Raw genomic sequence first — 25,058 nt, 5'->3', positions numbered from 1 at the left:
ATTTCCGCCACCTCCAAACAGACCCCACCACCAGGAATATATTTCCTTCCCCACCCCTATCAGCGTTCCGGAGAGACCACTCCCTCCGCGACTCCCTCGTCAGGTCCACACCCCTCACCAACCCAACCTCCTCTCCTGGCACCTTCCCCTGCAACCGCAAGAAGTGCAAAACTTGCGCCCACACCTCCCCCCTCACCTCCCTCCAAGGCCCCAATGGATCCTTCCATATCCATCACAAATTCACCTCCACCTCCTCACACATCATTTACTGTATCCGCTGCACCCAATGTGGTCTCCTCTACATTGGGGAGACAGGCTGCCTACTTGCGGAACATTTCAGGGAACACCCCTAGGACACCCGCACCAAACAACCCAACCGCCCCGTGGCTGAACACTTTAACTTCCCCTCGCACTCTGCCAAGGACATGCAGGTCCTTGGCCTCCTCTGTCGCCAGACCCTGGCCACACAACGCCTGGAGGAAGAGCGCCTCATCTTCCGCCTAGGAACTCTCCAACCACACGGGATGAATGTAGATTTCTCCAGCTTCCTCATTTCCCCTCCCCCACCTTATCTCAGTCCCAACCCCCGGATTCAGCACCGCCCTCTTGATCTTCTTCCCGACCTCTCCGCCCCCATCCCCTCTCTGGCCTATCACTCTCACCTCCTTCCACCTATTGTATTCGCAGTGCCCCCCCCCCCCCCCATTTTATCTCAGCCCGCTTGGCACACCAGCCTCATTCCTGATGAAGTGCTTTTGCCCGAAACGGCGATTTTCCTGCTCCTCGGATGCTGACTGACCTGCTGCGCTTTTCCAGCACCACACTTTTCAACTCTGGTCTCCAGCATCTGCAGTCTTCACTTTGTCCTATAGATTTTATTATTCACTTTGTTTCTTCTTGGAAATTCTACAGTCGTTGATGAGTAAGGAACGATTATATCATGATGCATATGTTATCACAACTGAGTGGAACAGGGTGTCAGTGTTTTGCAAATTATGAAAGTCAATCAACCATAAAACTAAGACTTTATCTCTGGAACACTAGGTGGAGCACTTCCACAAATTTGCAGATGCTGTCAGTGAACAAGTGAGTTCCTGTCTGGCTGCATCAGTGAATAGGCCTTTAATATTTTAAAGATAAAATGAAAAATAAATATGGTATAATGTGAAAAGTAAGAATGCTCTTAAGACATGTTAGCAGTGAAGTAAGATGTCCTTTTAGGATACCACAATAAGTTCCAGAAGGGAAAGACAGTAAAACTAATGAATGACTTGTTCTGGTTCAACTTATCTTGAATGCCTCACGATGGAGCTCCAATCTCACCAGGATCAACTATGACTTTTTAAAAAAAATGTTTTTGTCACACTGAGAAAATCCTTATCCTTCTTGGAGTTGGTTCTGCAGGTGGCAAAAAAGGATCTCAACTTTGTCTCACTTACAATTGACAATGTTTTAATATGTTGGTAAAAACAAGAGAAAAAAAAACACCTTTTTAAAAATGTGTTTTATTGTACTTCTGCCTCAGTTATTTGGTACTTGAGTACAGTAGTCTCCCTCTTCCCCCCACCCCCACTGTACACATGGGGGATACCTTCCAAGACCTACCACAGAAGCCCTAAATCGCGGAAAGGAGCGAATCCATTCATTTCAATAGGAAACTTACTTTCCCAGCAGCCCCTCCACCCCAGTTCCAGAAGGTTCCCTATAATATGTTCGGGCCGCAATAAACCTTAGGTAACTGAAACTGTGGAAAATGATTCTGTGGATACAGGAGTTGCCCTGTATTACTGAAATTTATATGCCCTTTTCTCCTGTGGCATAAATAATGTGATGGAATGGATTCCATTGCTTTGATGACTGCAGCTTCAACCAGGACAAAACTGTCCACTTGATTGGCCTTCGACCCATGACCTTAAGCATTAATTTTCTCTACCAGCAGCACAACATGTTGTACTGATTGTGCTGATACATCACAGCAACTTGCCAACTTTCTAGAAATTCTAAACTATGACTTCTACCACCAATGAGAACAAGGCAAGCAGACTCATGAGGACACCACTAACTCCAAGCTTCTGTTCTGTCAACAATATGTGGCTAATACTGTGGAGTGGCTAGCATGATGTATAGCTGTCTTAGGGCTAACTTTCACCTCTTAAAGGGGAGTTGTGACTGGAAAAAGTGCTGGAAATAGTGCAGGGGAACATTGACGAATTGAGTCACATGGCAGAGTGTGGATTCCGAAGATTTGTTGGGATTGTACTTCGTGAAGGAAGTGAAAAGAAGCAGAGCAGTTCTGTGCCTGCTTGGGGGGGATTGGGGATGGTGGTGAATGCTGTTGTTCTTCAGAAAATGGTGGGAGCAGAAACCTGTGTCAGGAATCAAACCCTGAGAAGCCAAGAAGTTGCATGAAATTTGATCTCACCCAGATAGTCAAGGGTGTACAATATATTGTACCAACTACATTACAAAGCTCAAATATAATTAATTTCACATACTAGAAATTTCTACCAATCAGCACTTAAACCTGCCATTCATATGCCTCACCTATCATTTAGCACAATTGCAGACCTCACACATGAATTCATGATGAGAATCAATTCGTGCAACAGATTGCACAACCCTCACTCATATACTTTAATTTGTCTTTTTCAAGACAGCTTACAACTGGAGGCAGCAGGAGATAATCATTGGGAGACAGATGAGTCTACATGTCTGAACCCCTATTTTATACATGGTATTGACCATTTATGGGATAACCATTACTGAGGCTGTGGCCAGTGGGGCTGCTAAAAACTATCAACGATGACCTCAGGTATCTCCTACCCAATCCTCATCCTCAGAGAATCTCTTCTGATTTATAAGCTGCAGATGGTGAAAATATACACCTCCTATTTCTCCATCATCACCCCTTTAATTCTCTGCACAACCTGATCCTTGTGTTTTCCTCAGGAAGTAAATGCTTGGTTTATTGGGAAGCTTGCTGTCAGTGTCAAGGAGCATGGAAGAGCCTGGCTGTTATTTAACACAGCTTTTGCACGGAGCTTGGAGTCTGTCCTTTCCAACCTGGAAGTGTTAGCAAACTCTGCTCACATGTGTGGACCCAAGCATGCTGCTGGACCTGATAGTTGTGTCTCAGCCTTCACTGCAGTATAAGAATGTCTGAGTTCTGCTGTGAAATCTTGGACTGAGTTCATGCAAGATCAGCTCGCTGCCATCATGGTTCTGGATTACACTGTAAGATGTTTGCAAAGGGTCATGGCAGTGCAGCAATCCACCGTCCAACAGATTATTAGAATTTCTAAGACATTGCTCTGGGGCACGTGGCAATGGTTTCATGGGCCACAAAGCTGTTGTTTTCTCTCAGGAAGGCAGTTTTGATCTTTCTACCACAGCCACTCTGCCAGGGCCCTTATTGTTGCCTCTCAGGCAGCATTGAGACAACTACTACCTAAGGCTGCAACCAGGCCTTCTCAGGCCAGAGCTTTTGGGGTCATCCTGTAAGGCCACTTCTCACTAAAAATCAACAGATATCCATCAACTATGCACAACATTGGGACATTAGGACAGGCAAAGGCATATAGAACTTAGGAAAAAATGCATGCAATGACATGACTGTATTGAAAACGTTTGGTATGGAATTTTTATCTTGCGGTGACTTTTAGTTTTCCGTTAAGGCTCAGCAAACAAGAGTGAAAGAGGGCCGGTGAGGTGTGGGACTGTTAGCAGAAGGGGCATTGGGCTTGTAATGACAGGTTTTGCTCTGAAATGAATTTTACTTGGCCAACTAACCCTAAGTCTAACCCTGTCTTTCCCCCTCTCCTCCTTCTCTCCCTCCTTTTCATGTTCTCGTTCCTCAGGTCTTCAGTATACAGTTGGTGGCAAGGTCTGTCTCCTCATGATGTCAGTGTTGTGCAGACTACAGCAGTCCACTCTACCTCTTGAGTGAAACATTGCTGGCTATCGTATGGCTCCTCCAGTGTGGACCAAGCAGTGGAAGGACTTTCAATACACTGATGGTAAGCTCTATCATAATTTTTGTGTCAGCATAGCTTTCATTATATGCATATATACAAAGTTTGTGCACCAGGGTCATTAGGCCTGTAGTTAGCAGATGGCTTTTGGATCATTTCAGAGAACATCTCTGGGACACCCTCACTAATCAACCCCATTGCACTATGGCTGAACACATTAACTCCCCCTCCCACTCCACCAAGGACATGCAGGTCCTGGGCCTCCTCCATCGCCAAACCCTAACCACCCGATACCTGGAAGAAGAATGCCTCAACTTCCGCCTTGGGGCCTCCAACGACATGGGATCAATGTGGATTTCACCAGTTTCCCCATTTCCTCTTCCCCCACCTTATCCCAGGCCACCTTCCAACCCGGCACCACCCTTTTGAAAGGGCCTACCTGTCCATATTCCTTCGCATCTATCTGCTCCACCTTCTTCTCTGACCTATCACTTTCACCCCCACCTTCATCTACCTATCACATTCCCAGCTACCTCACCCCCAGCCCCACTCCCCTCTCATTTATCTCTCAGCCCCTGTGGCCCGAAAGCTTCATTCTTGATGAAGGACTTATGCCCGAAACGTTGATTCTTCTGCTCCTCGGATGTTGCCTGACCTGCTGTGCTTTTCCAGCACTACGCTCTTCTACTCTGAACTCCAGCATCTGCAGTCCTCACTTTCTCCTAGTAGTCATCTTTGTTTTACATATAGAAATATATTGATATCTCTGTTCAGTAAGGAATGAGAGTAGAAGAATTGTGGAGTTACTGACTCACAGAATCACAAAATTGTTACAGCACAGAAGGACGATATTTGGCCCTATGCTGGTTCACATTTTGAGCATATAAGCATTGACAGTAAACTGAAGGTTTGTGGTTCATATGTGTATTCATTAGATTAGTGGGGTTTAGTAGGCATATCTTTATGCTCAGACTCAGTGTCCTTCTCTGCTAATTGTTGCAGCTGGGCCTCCTAATTGATTGATCCATCCCGTGTGGACTACTTGCACCCTTTGTCAGTTGCATGCCCTCTCCTCCTCCCATGGAGTCATAAAGATGTATAGCACAAAACAGACCCTTTGGACAAACTTGTCTGTACTGACCAGATATCCTGTTAATCTGGTCCCATTTGCCAACATTTGGCCCGTATTCCTCTAAACCCTTCCCTTCCATAAATCCATCCAGATGTCTTTTAAATGTTGTAATTTGAACCAGCTTCCAATACTTCCTCTTGCAGCTCATTCCATACATGCACCATCCTCTACATGACAACATTGTCCCTTAGGCCCCTTTTATATCTTTGTCCTCTCACCTTAAACCAATGTCCTCTAGTTTGTGGACTCCTCTATCCTGGTGAAAAGACCTTGACCTTATCCATGCCTTCCCCCCATGATTTTATGAGGTCATCCCTCAGCCTCCGATGTTCCAGGGAAAACAGCCTCAGCCTGTTCAGCCTTTCCCTGTAGCTCAAACCCTCCAACCCTGCCAACATTCTTTTAAGTCTTTTCTGAACCCTTTCAGAATTCACAACATCTTTCCTATAGCAGGGAGTCCAGAATTGAATGCAGTATTCCAAAAGTGGCCTAACCAATGTCCTATATATCTGCAACATGACTTCCCAATTCCTGTACTCGATGCACTGACCAATAAAGGCAAGTATCCTGTCTATCTGCAACTTGACTTTCAAAGAACTATGAACCTGCACTCCAAAGTCTTTTTGTTTAGCAACACTCCCCATTAAGTGTATAAGTTCTGTCCTGATTTGCCTTTCCAAAATGCAGCACCTCTCATTTATCTTAATTAAACTCCATCTGCCACTCCTCAGCCCTTGGCCCATTTGATCAAGATCCTGTTGTAATCTGAGGTAATCTTCTTCACTGTCCACTACACTTCCAATTTCAGTGTCATCTGCAAATTTACTAACTATACCCCTCATATTCATATCCAAATCATTTATATAAATAATATAAGTTGTGGTCCCAGCACTGATCCTTGTGGCACTCCACTGGTCATAGGCCTCCAGTCTGAAAGACAACTCTCCACCACCACTTGAGCCTTTGAGCCAGTTCTGTATCCAAATGGCCAGTTCTTCCTGCATTCCATGTGATCTAACCTTGCTAACCAGCCTACCATGAAGAATCTTGTCGAATACCTTACTGAAGTCCACATTGATCACATCCACTGCCCTACCCTCATTAACCCTGTTCGTAACTTGTTCAAAAAACTCAGTCAAGTCAGTGAGACATGACTTCCCATGCACAAAGCCATGTTGACTATCTCTAATCAGTCCTTGCCTTTTGAAATACAAGTAAATCCTGTCCCTCAGAATACTCCCCAACAAATTGCCCACCACTGATGTCAGGCTCAGTGAGCTTTAGTTCCCTGGCTTTCCTTACTATTTTACTTAAATAACAGTACAACCTGAGCCAATCTCCAGTCTTCCGGCACCTCACTCATGGCTATTGTTGACACAAGTATCTCAGTAAGAGGCCCAGCAGTCGCTTACCTAGCTTCACACAAAACTTTAGGGAACAGTTGAACAGGTCCTGGGGATTTATCCACCTTTATGCGTATTACGACATCCAGCACCTCCTTGTCTGTAATATGGACACTTCTCAAGATATCACTATTTATTTCCTCAAGTTCTCCAGCTTCCATATCCTTCTCTATAGTAAGCAGTGATGCAAAAAACCCCTTCAATACCTCTTGTGGTTCCACACACTGGTGATCTTGCTAATCTTTAAGGGGCCCTATTCTCTCCCTGGTTATTCTTTTGTCCTTAACTTATTTGTAGAATCCTTTGTTCTCTCCATAATCCAATTTGCCAAAGCTTTCCCATGTCCCCTATTTACCCTCTTGATTTATCTATTAGGTATATTAATATTGCCCTCATACTCTTCTAGGGATTCACTCAATTCCAGCTGTTTATACCTGACATATGCTTCCTTCTTTCTCTTGATCAGAGCCTCAATTTCTCCGGTCATCCACTACTCCCTCTACCTCCCAGCTTTGCCCTTCACATTAACAGGTACATGCTGTCTCTGGACTCTTGTTATCTCATTTGATTTGATTTGATATATTGTAATGATATGTACCTAAGTACTTTAAAAAGCTTTGCTTTGTGAGCAGTGCAGGCAGATCATAGCAAACAAGAACATATAGATCATAGGGTGCTTACACAGAGCGAGGCCTACAGATTACAACCGCACAGGATGTACACAAAGCAAGATCAACATGAGCAAGATTAACATTATTTGAAGTTAGGGAGGGTGAATAACCGCAGGGAAGAAGCTATTCTTGAACCTGTTGGTGCATGTATTCAAATGTCTGTATCTCCGCCTGGTGGAAGAGGTGGTAAGAGAGCATTATCTGAGTGGGAGGGGTCTTTGATATTGCTGGAGAAAGTGAGGTCTGCAGATGCTAGGCTTGCCCTGAAGAAGGGCTTATGCCCGAAACGTCGAATTTCCTGTTCCTTGGATGCTGCCTGACCTGCTGCGCTTTTCCAGCAACACATTTTCATCTTTGATATTGCTGGCAGTCTTTCTGTAGCAACCAGAAGTATAAATGGGGTCCATGGATGGGAATTTTTTTTATTTATTCATTTTTTAGGATGTGCGCATTGCTGACTGGCTACCATTTATTACCTGTGCCTCGTTGCCCCTGAGAAGGTGTTGGGAGCTGCCTTCCTGAACCACTGCAATCCACCTGCTGTTGGTTGACCCACAATGCCATTAGGGAGGGAATTCCAGGATTTTCACCCAGTGACAGTGAAGGAATGGTGATATATTTCCAAGTCAGGATGGTCGGTAGATTGGATGGGAACTTGAAGGTGGTAGTTTTTCCTTATATCTGCTAGATGGAAGTGGTCGTGGAAGTGGAAGGTGCTGTCTGAGGATCTTTGGTGATTTTCTGCAGTACATCTTGTAGATAGTACATACTGCTGCTACTGAATGTTGGTGGTGGAGGGAGTGGAGGCTTGTGATATAATGCCAATCAAGTGTGGCTCAGTGGTTAGCACTGCTGCCTCACAGCACCAGGGTACCAGGTTCGATTCCAGCCTCGGGTGACTGTCCGCGTGGATTTCCTCCGGGTGCTCCGGTTTCCTCCCACAGTCCAAAGATGTGCAGGTCAGGTGAATTTGCCATGCTAAATTACCCATAGTGTTAGGTGCATTAGTCAGAGAGAAATGTGTCTGGGTGGGTTTTGCTTCGGAGGGTCGGTGTGGACTTGTTGGGCCGAAGGGCCTGTTTCCACACTGTAGTGAATCTAATCTAATCTAATCTAAAGCGGGCTGGTTTGTCCTGGATGGTGTCAAGCTTCTTGAATATTGTTGGGGCTGCACTCATCCAGACAGGTTGGAAGTATTCCATTGCATTTGTGCCTTGTGCCTTGTAGATGGTGAGCAGGCTGTGAGGAATCAGGAAGTGAGTTACTTGCCACAGTTTTCCTAGCCTCTCACCTGCTCTTGTAGCCACTGTGTTTATGTGGTGAGTCCAGATGAATTTCTGATCAATGATAACTCAAAGGATATTGATGGTGCGGGATTCAGCGATGGTAACACTATTGAATGTCAAGGGGCAGTGATTAGACTGTCTCTTATTGGTGATGGTCATAGCCTGGCATTTGTGTGGAGTGAATGTTACTTGCTGTTTGTCAACCCATTGGGTTCTGTGATGGTCTGGGCTGTGCACACGACCTTATGTTGTTTCTTATGCAGCCAGACAGTATGCTTTCCATGGTACATCTGTAGAAGTTGGTGAGGGTCCTTATGGACATGCTGAATTTCCTAAGCCAACTGAGGAAGAAGCAGTGCTGTGCCTTCATGACCGTTGCATCCACATGGGAAGTCAAGGATAGATTTTTGGTTATCGTCACTCCCAGGAACGACACTCTCGACCCTCCCCATCTCAGCTCTGTTGATGTAGATGGGGGCGTGACCTCCTCTTTCCTTCTTGAAGTCAATGATCAGTTCTTTTATTTTGTCAACATTGAGAGAGAGGTTGGTCTAATTGCACCATGCAACCAAGCTCTCTATCTCTTTCCTGTATTCTGACTCATCGTTGTTTGGTAGGATTCATCTGTCCTACCATGGTGATGTCATCAGCAAGCTTGTAGATGGCATTAGTTCAGAATTTAGCTACACAGTCGTGGGTGTACAGGGAGTACAGTAGGAGGCTGACAATACATCCTTGATCGTCTCTAGTGTTGAGAGTTATTGTGGAAAAGGTGCTGTTACCTATCTTCACTGATTGTGGTCTATGGGTCAGGAAGCTGGGGATCCAGTTGCAGAAGGTGGAGCTAAGACCTAGGTCTTGGAGTTTGGAGATCGGTCTGGAGGGAATTATAGTGTTGATGCGGAGCTGTATTTGACGAGTAGGAGTCTCAAGTAAGTGTCCTTGTTATCCAGATGTTCCAGGGATGAGTGTGGGCCTGTGATGTCGGTCGGCAAATTGCAGGGAGATTGAGGCAGGCGGGGAGGCTCGAGCTGATGAGGGCCATAACCAGCCTTTTGAAGCACTTCATGATTATTGAGGTCAGAGCCACGGGGCAGTAGTCATTAAGGCACGTTGCATGTGGTTTCTTTGGTGCAAGGATGATGGTGGTACTCTTGAAGCAGGTGGGTATCTTGGCTTGTAGGAGGGAGAGGTTGAAGATATCAGTGAATATCTCTGCCAACTGGTTCTTGTAAGATCTAAGTGCATGGCCAGGGACTCTATCTGGGCCCATCACTTTCCTTGGGTTGACTCCCAGGAAGACCGATCTGACATCAGCAATGATGACGGGGGGAACAGGTATGTCCGAGGCGGTTGGGGCAGGTGACACAGTGCTGCTGGCATTCTGCTCTGTGGGATTCAAGATTATAGGTCTCTTCCATAACCCACTCACAGGCACTTTATATCTACTCATTCACAAATCCCTACTATAACATGGTCTCATTCATTCATTCATTCATTCATAAAACCGTGTTTCAGTAGTATATTTTACTATCACAAGATGGACCAAATTAAGAAGACCCAGGACTGCACTTGTAGGGTTCAGCAGAAACCCACAGGGCAGGAAAGAAAAAAATGGGGAGAATTAATTGAATCAGGGAAACTTCATTAGATCAGAATCAAAGTTTTCAGTGGCAAAATAGTGATAAAAAGGGAACTAAAGAGAGCAGGTAGGTGTGACCGTCCAACACAGACCATCCAAGACAGCTGGAGACAACCGCTGAGTGTTTATGTTTGGTTTAAACCACTGAACTGAACAGAAAATTCTCAATTACCTGTCTGAATGGGTCAGTTTCAACTACTTTACAGATAAAACAAACAAACCATTGAAACCATGGAAAAGAGAGTCATTTCAATTATTCTGAGGGCTTTGACTGAAGGGATAACTGTAAGGTAACTTTTTTTTTCTTTTTTTCCTTTGTCTGACACTCCTAATCATTTTTTTTCTTATTTACCCCCATCCTACTGCCTAACTGCAGTAGTGCTTATTTTTCCCCAGCACCCATGTGTGTGTGCAGGTGTGAGACACAGTGAGAGACACATAGGTGAACTGTAAGGTAACATCATAGGAGGGCTGTGATTTGATTGGCTACAAAGGGGTCTGCTAACTTTGAATCCCTGCTAAATTGAATCTTGTTAATTTATTGGTTACGACTTGCATTCAGGTTGAGAAAATAAGGAGATATAAAAACAGTTAAAAATCATATTCAAAACTAATTAAATAAGATAAGGATGGAGAGTCAGGTGATGTGTTGTTTCTGCATGATGTTGGAGCTGGTGGGTCCCATTGTGGTTCCCTGAGACCGTGTCGGTAGTAAATGGTTGCTGGAAGAACTCTGGCTCAGAGTCGAGCTGGAGTCTGAGCTTCAAACACTGCAACAATCAGGGAGGGGGAGGGTTACCTAGACACTGTTTCAGGAGACGGTCACACCCCTTAGACTAACTGACACAAATCTAGCCAATGGTCAGGGACAGGAGGGTTTGGTTCTGAGTGAGGCAGGTAGAGGGATCCAGGATGTAGAGTTGCAGGAGCCTCAGTAGCCGTCCTTGTCCAACAGGTTCAAGAGTTTTGCTCCCTGTGTGGTTGGGAATGGGGTCTGCAGGGAGGATGAAATGACTGACCACTGTACCGTGGTACAGGGAGCGATTCAAGTGGGGGGAGAGAAGAGAAACATTGTAAGTGGGGATAGTATAATTAGAGGCATAGACACAGTTCTCTGTGACCAGGATCGTGAGTCCCTAAGGTTGATTTACCTGCCTAGTGCTCAGGTTCGGGATATCTCATCTGGGCTGCAGAGGAACTTTGAGTGGGACGGTAAAGATCAAGTGGTCATGGTCCACGTGGTAACAATGGCATAGATAAAACTAGGACAGAGATTCTGCTAAGGGAGTATGAAAAGCTAGGAGCTAAATTGAAAAGCAGAACCAAAAAGGTAATAATCTCTGGATTGCTACCTGAGATTAAAGCAGGTAAATGCATGACTCAAAGTTTGGTGTGGGAGAAATGGGTTTGACTTCATGCGACATTGGCACCAGTACTGGGGAAGAAGGGACATGTTCCAATGGGATGGTCTTCATCTGAACTGTGCTGGGACCAGAGTCCTAGTGAATCACATAGCAAGGGCTGTAGACAAGGCTGTAGACAAAGCTTTAAACTAAATGGTGGGGGGAGAGGAGGGTTCAGTTATAGGGGAAATTTGAAAACCTGAATTAAAGGATGAAGTAAGAGTGCAGAACTCAGGAGAAGTTATTAAAATCTCCAGCAGAGACACAAATAGAACAAAATGTTTGGAAAGGGTTAGCAATCAAACTTAAAGCACACTGGACAAATGAATGACAATGAGAAGAGGGACGGTTAATACAGGATTGAAGATGTTATATCTGAATGCACGCAGTATAGGGAATAAGGTAAATGAGCTTGTGGTGCAGATCAAAATTGGTAGGTATGACATGGGCATCACAGAGACGTGGCTGCAAGGGGGTCGGGATTGGGAGCTGAATATTCAAGGATATATACCCTATTGAAAAGATAGGCAAGTGGACAGAGTGGTTGGGGTTGCCTTATTAGTAAGAAATGAAATTAAATCAATGGTAAGAAACCAAGTAAGGCTAGACAGTGTTGAATCTGTATGGAAAGAATTGAGGAACCACAAAGATTAAAAAAACACCATAATTGGAGTTACATACAGGCCTACAAACAGTAGTTAGGAGCTGGGACGCAAGATACACCAGAAGGTAGAAAAGACGTGTAGGAAAGGCAAAATTGCAGGGCTCATGGGATAATTCACTATGGAGTGGGAAAACTAGGTTGATAGTAGATTGCAAGAAAAGGAATTTCTATGAGATGGCTTTTTGGCGGAGCTTGTCATGGAGCCCACGAGGGAACAGGCAATACTGGATTTAGTGTTGTGCAAAGAGGCAGTCTTGATGAGGGAGTTTAAGGTGAAGGAACTCTTTGGATGCAGTGATGATGATATGATTGAATTTACTCTGCAATTTGAGAGGGAGAAAATAGAATCAGAGGTAAGAATATTACAGCTGAATAAAGACGACTACAGAGGCATGAGGGAGGAGCTGGGTAGAACTGATGGTGAGAGGAGCCTAGCAGGAAAGGCATTGGAACAGCAATTGCTGGAGTTTCTGGGAGTAATTCAGGAGACACAGCAGAGATTCATCCCGAGGGAAAAAGAGCATGGTACAGGGAGGATGAGGCAACCATGGCTGAGTAGGGAAGTCAGGGATAGCATAAAAGCAAAAGAGAAAGCATATAATGTGGCAAAGGACAGTGGGAAACCAGAGGATTGGGAAGCTTACAAAGATGAACACAGGGTGACAAAAAGAGAAATAAGTCGAGAGAAGATTAAATATAAGGGTAAGCTAACCAGTAATATAAAGGAAGAGTTTCTTTCGATATATAAAGGGCAAAAGTGGACATTGGACTGTTAGAAAATGACACTGGGGAGGTAATGATGGGGAACAAGAAAATGGCTGATGAACGGAATAATTACTTCTCATCTGTCTTCATGGTGGAAGACATGAGTAATGTCCCAAAAAATCAAGAGAGTGAGGGGGCCGAGCTGAGTTTGGTGGCCATCACCAAGGAGAAGGTGATAGAAAACCTGAATGGCCTGAAGGTGAATAAATCACCTGGACCAGATGGACTACACCTCACAGTTCTAAAAGAGATAGCTGAAGAGATAGTGGAGGCACTAGTGGTGATCTTTCAAGAATCACTAGAGTCAAGGAGGGTCTCAGATGACTGGAGAATCGCTAAAGTGACACCCTGTTTTAAAAAGGGAGTAAGGCAAAAAATGGAAAGTTGCAGACCAATTAGCCTAACATTGGTTTGTGGGTAAGATCCTGGAATCCATTGTAAAGGATGAGATTTCTGAATACATGGAAGTATATGGTAAAATAGGGAAATATCAGCATGGTTTCATAAAGGGTAGGTCATGCCTGACAAATCTTCTGGGATTCTTTGAGGAAGTAACAAGCAGGTTAGACCAAGGTGGGGGGTGGGGGAGGAAGCAATGGAGTTATAGAACATAAAACATTGAACGTTATAGCTCGGTACAGGCCCTTCGGCCCTCGATGTTGCGCCGACCTGTGAAATTAATCTGATGCCCATCTAACCTACACCATTCCATTATTATCCATATGGATGTTTAATGCCCATTTAAATACCCTTAGCATTGGCGAGTCTACTACTGTTGCAGGCAGGCCGTTCCACACCACTACTACTCTGAGTAAAGAAACTACCCCCAACATCTGTCCTAAATCTATCACCCCTCAATTTAAAGCTATATCCCCTCTGTTAGCCTTCACCATCTGAGGAAAAAGGCTCTTACTGACAACACTACCTAACCCTCTGATTATCTTTTACGTCCCTATTAAGTCATCTCTCAACCTTCTTCTTTCCAGCGAAAACAGCCTCAGTTCCCTCAGCCTTCCTCGTAAGACCTCCTTTTCATACCAGGCTACATCCTAGTAAATCCCCTCTGAACCCTTTCCAAAGCTTCCATATCCATCCTATAATGCGCTGACCAGAACTGTGTGCAATACTCCAGGCCTTATCAGTGTCTGGTATACATGAAGCATGACCTCGGGGCTCTGAAACCCAATCCCCCTACCAATAAACACCGTCACACCATATGCCTTCTTAACAACCCTATCAACTCGGGTGGCAACTTATAGGGATTTATGCACCTGGACACCGAGATCTCTCTGTTCATCCACACTGCCAAGAATTTTACCATTAGCCTAGTACTCTCCATTCCTGTTACTTCTTCTGAAGTGAACTACCTCACACTTTTTCGCATCAAATTCCATTCGCCACTTCTCAGCCCAGCTCTGCAGCTTATCTATATCCCTCTGTAACCCACAACATCCTTCGGTACTATCCACAACACTGCCTATCTTAGTGTCATCTGCAAATTTATTAACCCATCCTTCTATGCCCACATCCAGATCATTTATAAAAATGACACACAGCAGTGGCTCCAAAACTGCCCCATGTGGCATACCACTGGTAACTGAGCTCCAGAATGAACATTTCCCATCAATCACCACCTTCAGTCTTCTTTCAGCTAACCAATTTCTGATCCAAACTGCTAACTCACCTTCAATCCTGAAACTCCATATTTTGTGCGAAAGCCTATTGTGTAGAACCTTATCAAATGCCTTACTGAAGTCCATATATACCATATCAACTGCTTTACCTGCATCCATCTGTTTTGTCATCTTCTGAAAGAACTCAATAAGATTAGTGAGGCATGACCTACCCTTCACAAAACCGTGTTGACTATCTGTAATCATATTATTCCTTTCCAGATGATTATAAATCCTATCTCTTATGACCTTTTCCAACACCTTACCCACAAGCAAAGTAAGACTTATAATTACCACGGTTGTCCCGACTCCCCTTTTTAAACAAGGGAACAACACTTGCCATCCACCAGTCTTCTGGCTCTACTGCTGTCAACAATGATGACATAAAGATCAAAGCCATAGGCTCTGCAATCTCCTCCCTGGCTTCCCAGAGAATCCTCGTCGAAAGCCCTTCCTGATGAAGGACTTATGCCCGAAACATCGATTCTCCTGCTCTTCGAATGCTGCCTGACCTGCTGTGCTTTTCCAGCACCACATTCTTGTTCCCAGCGAATCCGAGGATAAATCCCATCTGGCCTCAGGGTCTTATCTATATTCAGATTTTCCAAAATTGCTAAAACCTCCTCTTTGTCAACCACAATCCCATCTAATCTAATAGCCTGTGTCTCCATATTCTCACTAACATTCCTGACAAAAAATATTCATTAAGCGGTTCTCCTATGTCCTCAGATTCCACACACTACTTCCCACTACTGTCTTTGATTGTCCCTAATCTTACTCTAGTCATTCTTTTATTCCTGATATACGTATAGAAGGCCTTAAGGTTTTCCTTGATCCTATCCACTAACAACTTCTCATGTCCCCTCCTGGCTCTTCTTAGCCCTCTCTTTAGATCTTTTCTGGCTAACTTATAACTCTCAAGTCCCCTAACTGAGCCTTCACCCCTCATCCTCACAAGCCTTCCTCTTTCTCTTGACAAGAGCTTCAACTTCTTTAGTAAATCATGGCTCCCTCTCTCGACAACTACCTCCCTGTCTGATAGGTATATACTTATCAAGGACTCGCAGTAGCTGTTCCTTGAATAAGCTCCACATTTCAAGTGTGCCCATCCCCTGCAGTTTCCGTCCCCATTCTATGCATCCTAAATCTTATTTAATCACATCATAATTGCCATTCCCCCAGTTATACCTGTTTCCCTGCAGTATACACCTATCCCTGCCCATTGCTATTGTAAACATAACCAAATTGTGGCTAATATGCTCACCTACCTCCAAATCTAACACCTGGCTGAGTTCATTCCCCAGTACCAAATCCAATATGGTATCACCCCATGTTGGCCTGTCTACATAATCTTCAAGAAGGTCTTTGACAAGGTGCTGTACGGGAGGTTACTGAGTAAGATAAGGGCCCATGGTGTTAGAGGCTAGCATGGGTAGAGAGTTGGGATGAAAAGGGTCTTTCTCAGGATGGCAGCCGGTGACAGGTGGTGTTCCCCAAAGCTCAGTGTTTGGCCCACAACCTTTCACTTTATACATTGGTGATCTAGATGAAGGGTGAGGGCATTCTGGCTAGGTTTACAGGCAATACAAAGACAGGTAAAGGGAAAGGTCGTATTAAGGAGACGGGGAGGGTACAGCAGGATTTGGAACGGTTAGGTGAGTGGGTAAGGAAGTGGCAGATGGAGTACAAGGCAGGAAAGTGTGATGTAATGCACTTTTGTAGAAAGAATAGAGGCATGGACTATTTTCTACATGGGGAGAAAAGTCAGAAGTCTGAAGTGCAAAGAGACTTGGGGGTTCTAGTCCAGGATTCTCTCAAGGTAAACTTACAGGTTGAGTCAGTAATTAGGAAGGCAAATGCAATGATGGCATTTATTTTGAGAGGATTTGAATATTAAAGCAGGGATGTACGTCTGTGGCTCTATAAGGCTCTGGTCAGACCACATTTGGAGTATTGTGCACAGTTTTGGGCCCCATATCTCAGGAAGGATGTACTGACCTTGGAGTGTGTTCATAGGAGGTTCAGAAGAATGGTCCCAGGAATGAAAACCTTAACGTATGAGGAACGTTTGAGGACTCTGGGTCTAAATTCAGAAAGTTCAGAAAGATGAAACTTGCAGAATACTGAATGGCCTGGACATTGTAGATGTTGGGACGATGTTTCCATTGACAGGAGAGACTAGGACCTGAGAGCACAGCCATAGAGTAAAGGGAAGGCCTTTTAGAATGGAGATAAGGAGAAACTTCTTAAGCCAGAGAGTGGTGAATCTATGGAATTCACTGCCACAGAAGCTGTGGAGGCCAGGTCATTGAGTATATTTAAGACTGAGATAGATAGGTTCTTGTTTGTAAGGGGGAATCAAACATGACAAGGCAAAAACGGAAGAATCAGGTTGAGAAACTTACCAGCGACGATTGAATGGTGGAATAGACCCCCGATAGGCTGGATGGCCTAATTTCTGGTCTTATAGTCTGATCTCCTTGGGGGTTGGTTGTGGCAGTAGAATTCTTGCTCTTGGACGGTCCCAGATCTCAATAGGGTGAATCTGCTGCTCCAGAAGGTAAGTGGGTCAGTTCTGGTGGCCTTGGCCTCCTCAGGGTCGGGTAGCCTTGGAATTGGGGACCAGCCTGGGGAGTTGGGCCTCCTTGGGGTTGCATCGCTGCGGATCTAGGTTAGGTCCTGGTTTGGTCAGGCCTTCTTGGGGTTGAACTGCTACGAGCCTGGGTTGGGTCCTGGGCTGGTCAGGACTTCTCGGGGTTGAGTTGCTGTGGGTCTGGGTTAAGTTAGGGTTGGTTGGGCCCTTTTGGGGTTGAGTCGCTGCGGGTTTAGGTTAGGTCCTGGGTTGGTCAGGCCTTCTCGGGGTTGAGTTGCTGCGAGCCTGGGTTGGTCAGGCACTCTCAGGATTGAGCCGCTGTGGGCCTGGGTTAGGTCCTGGGTTCGTTGGGCCGTCTCAGGATTGAGTTGCTGTGGGCCTGGGTTAGGTCCTGGGCTAGTTGCACCTTCTCAGGATTGAGACGCTGTGGGTCTGGGTTAGGTCCTGGGCTGGCCGGGCCTCCTCGGAGTTGAATTGCTTGGGCCAGGCTTAGGTCCTGGGCTGGTTGGGCCTTTTCGGGTTGAGTTGCTGTGGGTCTGGGTTAGGTCTTGGGCTGGCTGGGCCTTCTCGGAGTTGAGTCGCTCCATCTCTGGCTTAGGTCCTGGGCTGGTTGGGCCTTTTTGGGTTGAGTTGCTGTGGGTCTGGGGTTAGGTTCTGGGCTTGTCGGGCCTTCTTGGAGTTGAGTTGCTATTGGGGTCGGTTTCATTTTGGTTTGGGTCGGGTCACCATGGGGTCAGGTTGCTATGAGGGTCAGGGTTTGGACCTTGCTTCCTAGTGTCCTTCTGGGTCCTGTGGAAGCTCTTGGCCTGCAAATTCAGCAATGTTAGTCCTCAGGCTTGGACATGCATAGGATCGTCAGTCCTATAAGTAGAGTTAAAAGAACGTTATTAGTAATTTTTACAGACTTAGGATTTAGGTTTAAAAGTGTGGAATGGTTATAAGAAATGTTAGAGTAAGATCTGCAGTAGGAAGTTCTCAAAGAATTGCCTGGTGTTGGTGCCATCTTGTATCCTAATAACAAGGGTTGTTTTTGATGGCTTCCCACTTTCCAGCCATCCCTTTACCTGTGAATATCCACCCCCAATCATCTTTTAAAAGTTCTTGCCTAATACTGTCAAAATTGGCCTTTCTCCAATTTAGCACTTTAACTTATAGATCAGGTCTATGCTTTTCCATAACTATTTTAAAACGAAGAGAATTATGGTAGCTGGCCCCAAAATGCTCCCTCTCCGACATCTCAGTCACTTGGCCTGCCTAATTTCCTAAGTGTGGGTTAAGTTTTGCTCCTTCTTTAGTAGGTACATCCACATACTGAAGTTGAACATTTTCTTGTAAGCACTTAACAAATTCCTGTCTATCTAAGCCCTTAACACTGGCAGTCCCAGTCTATGTTTAGAAATTTAAAATCCCCTACCACAACCACCCTATTATTCTTACAGATAACTGCGACCTCCTAACAAATTTGCTTCTCAATTTCCCACTTTCTACTGGGGTGTCTATAGTACAATCCCAATAAGGTGATCAGCCCCTTCTTATTTCTCAGTTCCACCCAAATAACTTTATTGGATGTACTCCCCAGAATATCTTCTCTAAATACAGTTGTAATGTTATCCCTTATCAAAAGCTACAATTCCCCCTCCTCCCAACTGCATCAACCTCAGACTGATCTCTTTTCTCACTCTTTCTTTCTCTGGGTCCCAACACCGCCCTCCCCAAAAGAAAAACTAATTTAAAGCCTCCTGAGTGGCTCGAACAAATCTCCCCGCCAGAATATTAGTCCCCTCCCACTTCAGATGCAACTCATCTTTCTTATACAGGCCTCTTCTACCCAGAAGAGATTTGAATTATCCAAAAATGTGAATCCTTCTCCCCTGCACCAGCTCCTCAGCCATGCATTCATCTGCTCTATCCTTCTATTTCTACCCTCACTACAACGTGGCACCAGGAGTAATTCGGATATTACCACCCTCGAGGATTTTTTTTAATCTGCTGCCAAATTTCCTATATTCTCTCCTCAGAACTTTGCCCCTTTTCTCTTCCTACGTCATTAGTTCCAATGTGTACAACAACCTCTTTCTGGTCAATCTCCCCTTTGAGAACATTCATACCCTCTTCAAGATATCCTTGACCCTGGCACTAGGGAAGCAACACACCATTCTGATTTCTTACTGTTGGCCCCAGAAATGTCAATCTGTGCCTCTGACTAGAGAATGCCCTTTCACAATCAATCGCTTGGAACCCCTCATTACAGTTTCATTTCTAGAAACTTGGGCTGTCAGTGCTACATTCCCCTAAGAGTCTATCACCTCCTACATTTTCCAAAACAGCATACTTGTTTGAGATGGGCATAGCCACAGGAGAATCCTGCACTACCTGCCTACCTCTCCTGGAGATAATCCATCCAACCGACTCTTTCTGCAGTTTTTCTACCTTCCTGAAGCTGCCATCCATTACATGCTCTGGCTCCTGTAAATTCCTCATTACCTCAAATTGCCACTTCTCACGAACAATGTGATCCGATAGGATTTGCAACCAACACTTCCTGCAGATATAATCATTGGTAACCTCGGCTGTACAGGTTCACTGCCCTTTTTTTCATCTCTCGTGTGGTACCTGCTCTCCCTTTCCCCTCCCATTTTAAAGTAGTGTTGTTTTGATCATTTTTTTCCCCCAAAGTTCCCACAGCTTTAAAACAATACTTACTGCTCCATGAAATTGAGGAAATCAGCTCCAACACTGAAAATACTTCAAAAAGGAGCAGCTCTTAACAGCCACAACTTTCTCCTGTCCTCTGCCTTCTCCATGGCCCCTCATTATCTAGAATTTCATTCACACTGCACTTCTACCTATGTAGTCATAGCCATAGAATCAGCATAAAAGGCTTCTCTCCTTGCTCCTGCACCATATTATCTGGTGTTCCCCAAGGATCTAATCTTGGGCCCTCTCTTTTCAAGTCAACAAATGCACCTTGGTGGCAGCATCCAAAAGCACAAAATCAAGGTCTATCTGAACATGGATCTATTCAGCTGTACGTCACTGCCACCTCTCTACCTCTTCAGTCTCTCTAAATTATCACACTGTCGGTCTGACATCTGTCCTGGATGTGTAGAGATTTCTTGCAATTACATATTGGAAGCACTGAATTCTCAGCTCTCCACTCGAAACTCTATTCCCAAGTCTCTGCATCTGTCTTCTTTTTTAACACAAAGACTACCTATTTTCAACTCCATAGCACCAACTGTCCCAGCTTCTGACTCAGCTCATCTGCTGCTGAAACCTCATTAATGCCTTTGACTATTTTAATAATCTTCGAGGTGGTTTCCTAGCTTGCACCTTTTCATCAACTTGAGCTCATCTCAAGCTCTGCTGTCGATATTATTACAGCACAGGCTAAACCCTCTAGCTTCATTTAAACCAGCAACACAAGAAAAGATTTATCCCGTGCAGTAATCTGTGAAAATTCAAGAGGCCAAGAACTCTTTCAAGTAAAAATTAATAACTTTATTTCTTAAAGTATAACTGAGAATAATTAACTAACAATTATTTAAAACTCCTTCCTCTAACCTATCTTTTACTTCCCCCTCTACAATACTGGTCTGATAAAAATCCTGATTAAGGTTTACAAAATAAAACTTCTCATCTCAAAACCAGGCAGCTTTCAGTTCTTCTCTGTATTCCTGTCTTCTTTTCTTCTTGTGGATTGTGCTTCACAGGTTACAGATCTTCACTGATCAATAAAGGTACCTTTAAGAGAGCTATTTTTCAGGTAGTCTTTACATGCTGGTGGCTTGGCAGTTCTCCTCCCAACTGTTTAATTTTCCTTGGTCTTAAACCCACCCCCCCCACAAAGCATTGGATTGTGTCATTGGCTTTTAAGATTGTCAATATAGTTCAAAGTTGATTGGAATTTGGTATTTTTCAGGGTATAATTTTCGGAGTTGGCCTAATTCAAATCTGTTTTGTTGTTTCTAGCCAACCCAGCTAATCTAGCTTTCGACCAAGTGTTATGCTGTTAAATGATTGAGAACACTTGGTCACATAGTTCTGCTTGCTTCTAACTCTCTTAAAGATACAGTATACCCATATCTTCATAACAATATCCTAACTCATGGCAACACCCATTAGTCCATTACTCCAGTGCTGGCTGACCTACATTGGCTCCCAGTCCAACAATGCCCAAATTTTAACATTCATATCTTTGTTTTCCTCTCCTGCGTCCCATCTCTTTAAGCGCCTCCAGCTGTACAACCTTCTGGGATCCAGTACTCCTCTAGATCCTGCCCCTTGCACATCAGCAATTTTAAACATTCCATCATTGGTCACAGTTGGAAAGGAACTTCAAATTTGGGAAAGCATACGAAGGAACCCAAACCAGAAGTAAAGCAAAACAAATCTTTGTCTTTTGTAATAGCTCTCAGCTGTGAGAGGTCATTTTGCACATCAATTATGGCATGGTGCTTGTTATAAAAGAAAGCTTAACCTGAGAAAATTGCTGGCTTAAAAAGTGGGTACTGGTGGAAACAAATAGATGGAGATTTATTGAGGATGTTGCATAAAACAGCTTAGGTTCTCTATACAAAAAGCAGCTCTGTTCCAGTGAGAAGCAGACTTAAAGCTCACTCACCAGGTTCTCCACCTTCACTTGCCAAATAAGCACAATTGATCACATTAAGGGAGAAATTACATTTACAGAGCAATGGGGATTCCTCTGTCCACACAAATAGCATTAAGACTAAATTATCACCTCACTTTGAGTCTGGAATTCAGCTTGCTGCTTATTGTTATTTCACTATTATTGCTGCCTATTTTTTTAATCAGATATCATTGAGAAGTTGAGTGACAGGCTATTAAGAGAGAGTTATGTGAATGCAGTCTGTCATATTTGCCAATGCTTGATCACGTTATTTGATAAATAATGACATTTAGAACATGTCAGGCTGGGTTAAGAAAAATGTTTGCTATCTGCCCGATGACACATTACTTCTGAAAATCAAGCACTTATTTCTTAATAATGAAAGTACCAAAAAACTACAAACTGTATTAAGCCTAAGTACAAAATAACTTCAATTTGTAAAATCAAATCATTACTAATGAACATATATTTATCATGAGTGACAAAACGTTGCAGAAGTTGGTATTTGCATTTAGTTTACAAAGCCTGTGAAGTTATGACATCTGATAAGAATAAAAAGGAAGTGAGATTTGATTGGTTTCAGTAACTAGGTGTTCCCTCGATAATGTATCATTCAGTGTTTAGTGAACCAGGTGGGGGCAATCTCCACCCTTTGCTGTTAATGTTTGAGTCTTGGTCTACACCTATTGAACATATATAGCAGTAATTGGATGGGCTGTGCACTCCCCTGTCCCAAAAACCACTGACCGACTCATTGACACCAACACCCTTGTGCACAGAGTCCAGGGAAAGAATAGGAATGCTTGTAGGATAACAGTGGTATCAGCAGGGCCCATTGCCCTATATGCCTTGTTTATCTTGCTTCGATCTGTTGCAGGAGGCTCTCAACACAGACATTGAACAACTGTACATCCTCTAAAGGCATGAAGTTAGGCATCATACTATTACTTTCGGGCTGCAGAACAACTCAAACACACAGATGAAAGGTCTCAACAGTGGACTATATACAAATATGACAAATAATGTACTGCGCATTGTCACCCCTGCCATTGAGTACCCTCAATAGGTTTTCTTTGTTCTCTCCCTCCCACTACATCTTAGTGTAGTCCCTGGACCTGCATCTGGGGCAGAGGGAGCTTCCTCAGCAGTGCAGCTCATTGACCATGGAGGTTTGGTCAGGTGACCCTGGGGGCATTTATGTTTAGATTGCCCTGGCATTCCAAGGGCCGCCCTGTCAGTGTCAAATGAACTCTCCTCAGCTTGAACCTTTAAGGATCCGAAGATATTTGCTGTCAAAGAGTCAGTGCTTCTGAGAATAAGCAATGAACATAAAACATTACAGAGCAGTACAAGCCCTTCAGCCCTTGACGTTGCACTGACCTGTGGAACCAATCTGAAACCTATCTATCTTACACTATTCCATTTTCATCCATATGTTTATCCAATGACCGTTTTAATGCCCTTAAAGTTAGCGAATCTACTACTGTTGCAGGCAGTGTATTCTACACCTTACTACTCTCTGAGTAAAGAAACTACCTCTATCTATCACCCCTCAATTTAAAGCTGTGTCCCTTGTGCTAGCCATCACCATCTGAGGAAAAAGGCTCTCACGGTCCAGCCTCTCTAACCTCTAATTATCTTATATGTGTCAATTAAGTGACCTCTCAACCTTCATCTCTCTAATGAAAACAGCCTCAAATTCCTCAGCATTTCATCATAAGACCTTCCCTCCATACCAGGCAACATCCTAGTAAATCTGAAACCAAAAGAGAAAATGCTGGAAAATCTCAGCAGGTCTGGCAGCATCCGTAAGGAGAGAAAGGAGCTGACGTTTCGAGTTTAATTGACCCTTTGTCAAATTTGCTTTTATCCTAGTAAATCTCTTCTGAACCCTTTCCAAAGCTTCCACATCTTTCCTGTAACGTGGTGACCAGAACTGTATGCAATACTCCTGGTGTGGCCGCACCAGAGTTTTGTACAGCTGCAGCACGACCTGTGGCTCCAAAACTCAATCCCTCTGCCAATACAAGCTAACACATTGTATGCCCTCTTAACAACTCTATTAACTTGGGTGGCAACTTTCAGAGATCTATGTACGTGGACACCAAGATCTCTCTGCTCATCTACTCTACCAAGAATCTTACCATTAGCCCTGATCCTCCTTCCAAAGTGAGTCACCTCACACTTTTCCACGCTAAACTCCATTCACCATGTCTCAGTCCAGCCCTGCAGCTTATCTAAGTCCCTCTGTAAACTGCAACATCCTTCAGCACTATCCACAACTCCACCGACCTTAGTGTCATCTGTAAATTTACTAACCCATCCTTCTACACCCTCATCCAGATCATTTATAACAATGACAGCAATAAACCCAAAACAGATCCTTGCAGTATACCACTAGTAACTGAACTCCAGGATGATCTTTTCCCATCAACCACCACCCTCTGTCTTCTTTCAGTTAGCCAATTTCTGATCCAAACTGCTAAATCACCCTCAATCCCATGCCTCCGTACTTTGTGCAATAGCCAACCATGGGGAACGTTATCAAATGCCTTAGTGAAATCCATATACACCACATCAAACACTTTACCCTCATCCACCTATTTGGTCACCATCTCAAAGAGCTTAATAAGGTTTGTGAGGCTTGAAATACTCTTCACAAAACCGTGTTGACTATCCCTAATCAACTTATTCCTCTCTAGATGATTATAAATCTTATCTCTTATATCTTTTTCCAACACATTACTCACAACCGAAGTAAGGCTCACTGGTCTATAATTACCAGGGTTGTCTCTACTCTCTTTCTTGAACAAGGGGACAACATTTGCTATCTTCCAGTCTTCTGGCAGTATTCCTGTAGACAATGACGACATATTGATCAAAGCCACAGGCTCTGCAATCTTCTCCCTGGCTTCCCACAGAATCCTAGCATAAATCCCATCCGGCCCAGGGGATTTATCTATTTTCACACTTTCCAGAATTGTTAACACCTCCTCCTTGTGAACCTTAGTCCCATCTAGTCTAGTAGCCTGAATCTCAATATTTTGTAGACAACAGTCTTTTTCCACTGTGAATACTGACGAAAAATACTCCTTAATGCTTCCCCATTTCCTCAGACTCCACGCACAGCCACCCACTACTATAAATCCAAGTAATAAAAATAATAAGTTAAAACTTAGAATCCAAAGTTCACATAGAATGGACCATCTTGAACTTTCTGTA

This window comes from Hemiscyllium ocellatum, chromosome 10 (assembly GCF_020745735.1).
Source record: "Hemiscyllium ocellatum isolate sHemOce1 chromosome 10, sHemOce1.pat.X.cur, whole genome shotgun sequence".
NCBI lineage: Eukaryota > Metazoa > Chordata > Chondrichthyes > Orectolobiformes > Hemiscylliidae > Hemiscyllium > Hemiscyllium ocellatum.
Note: the sequence above shows the minus strand (reverse complement) of the source record.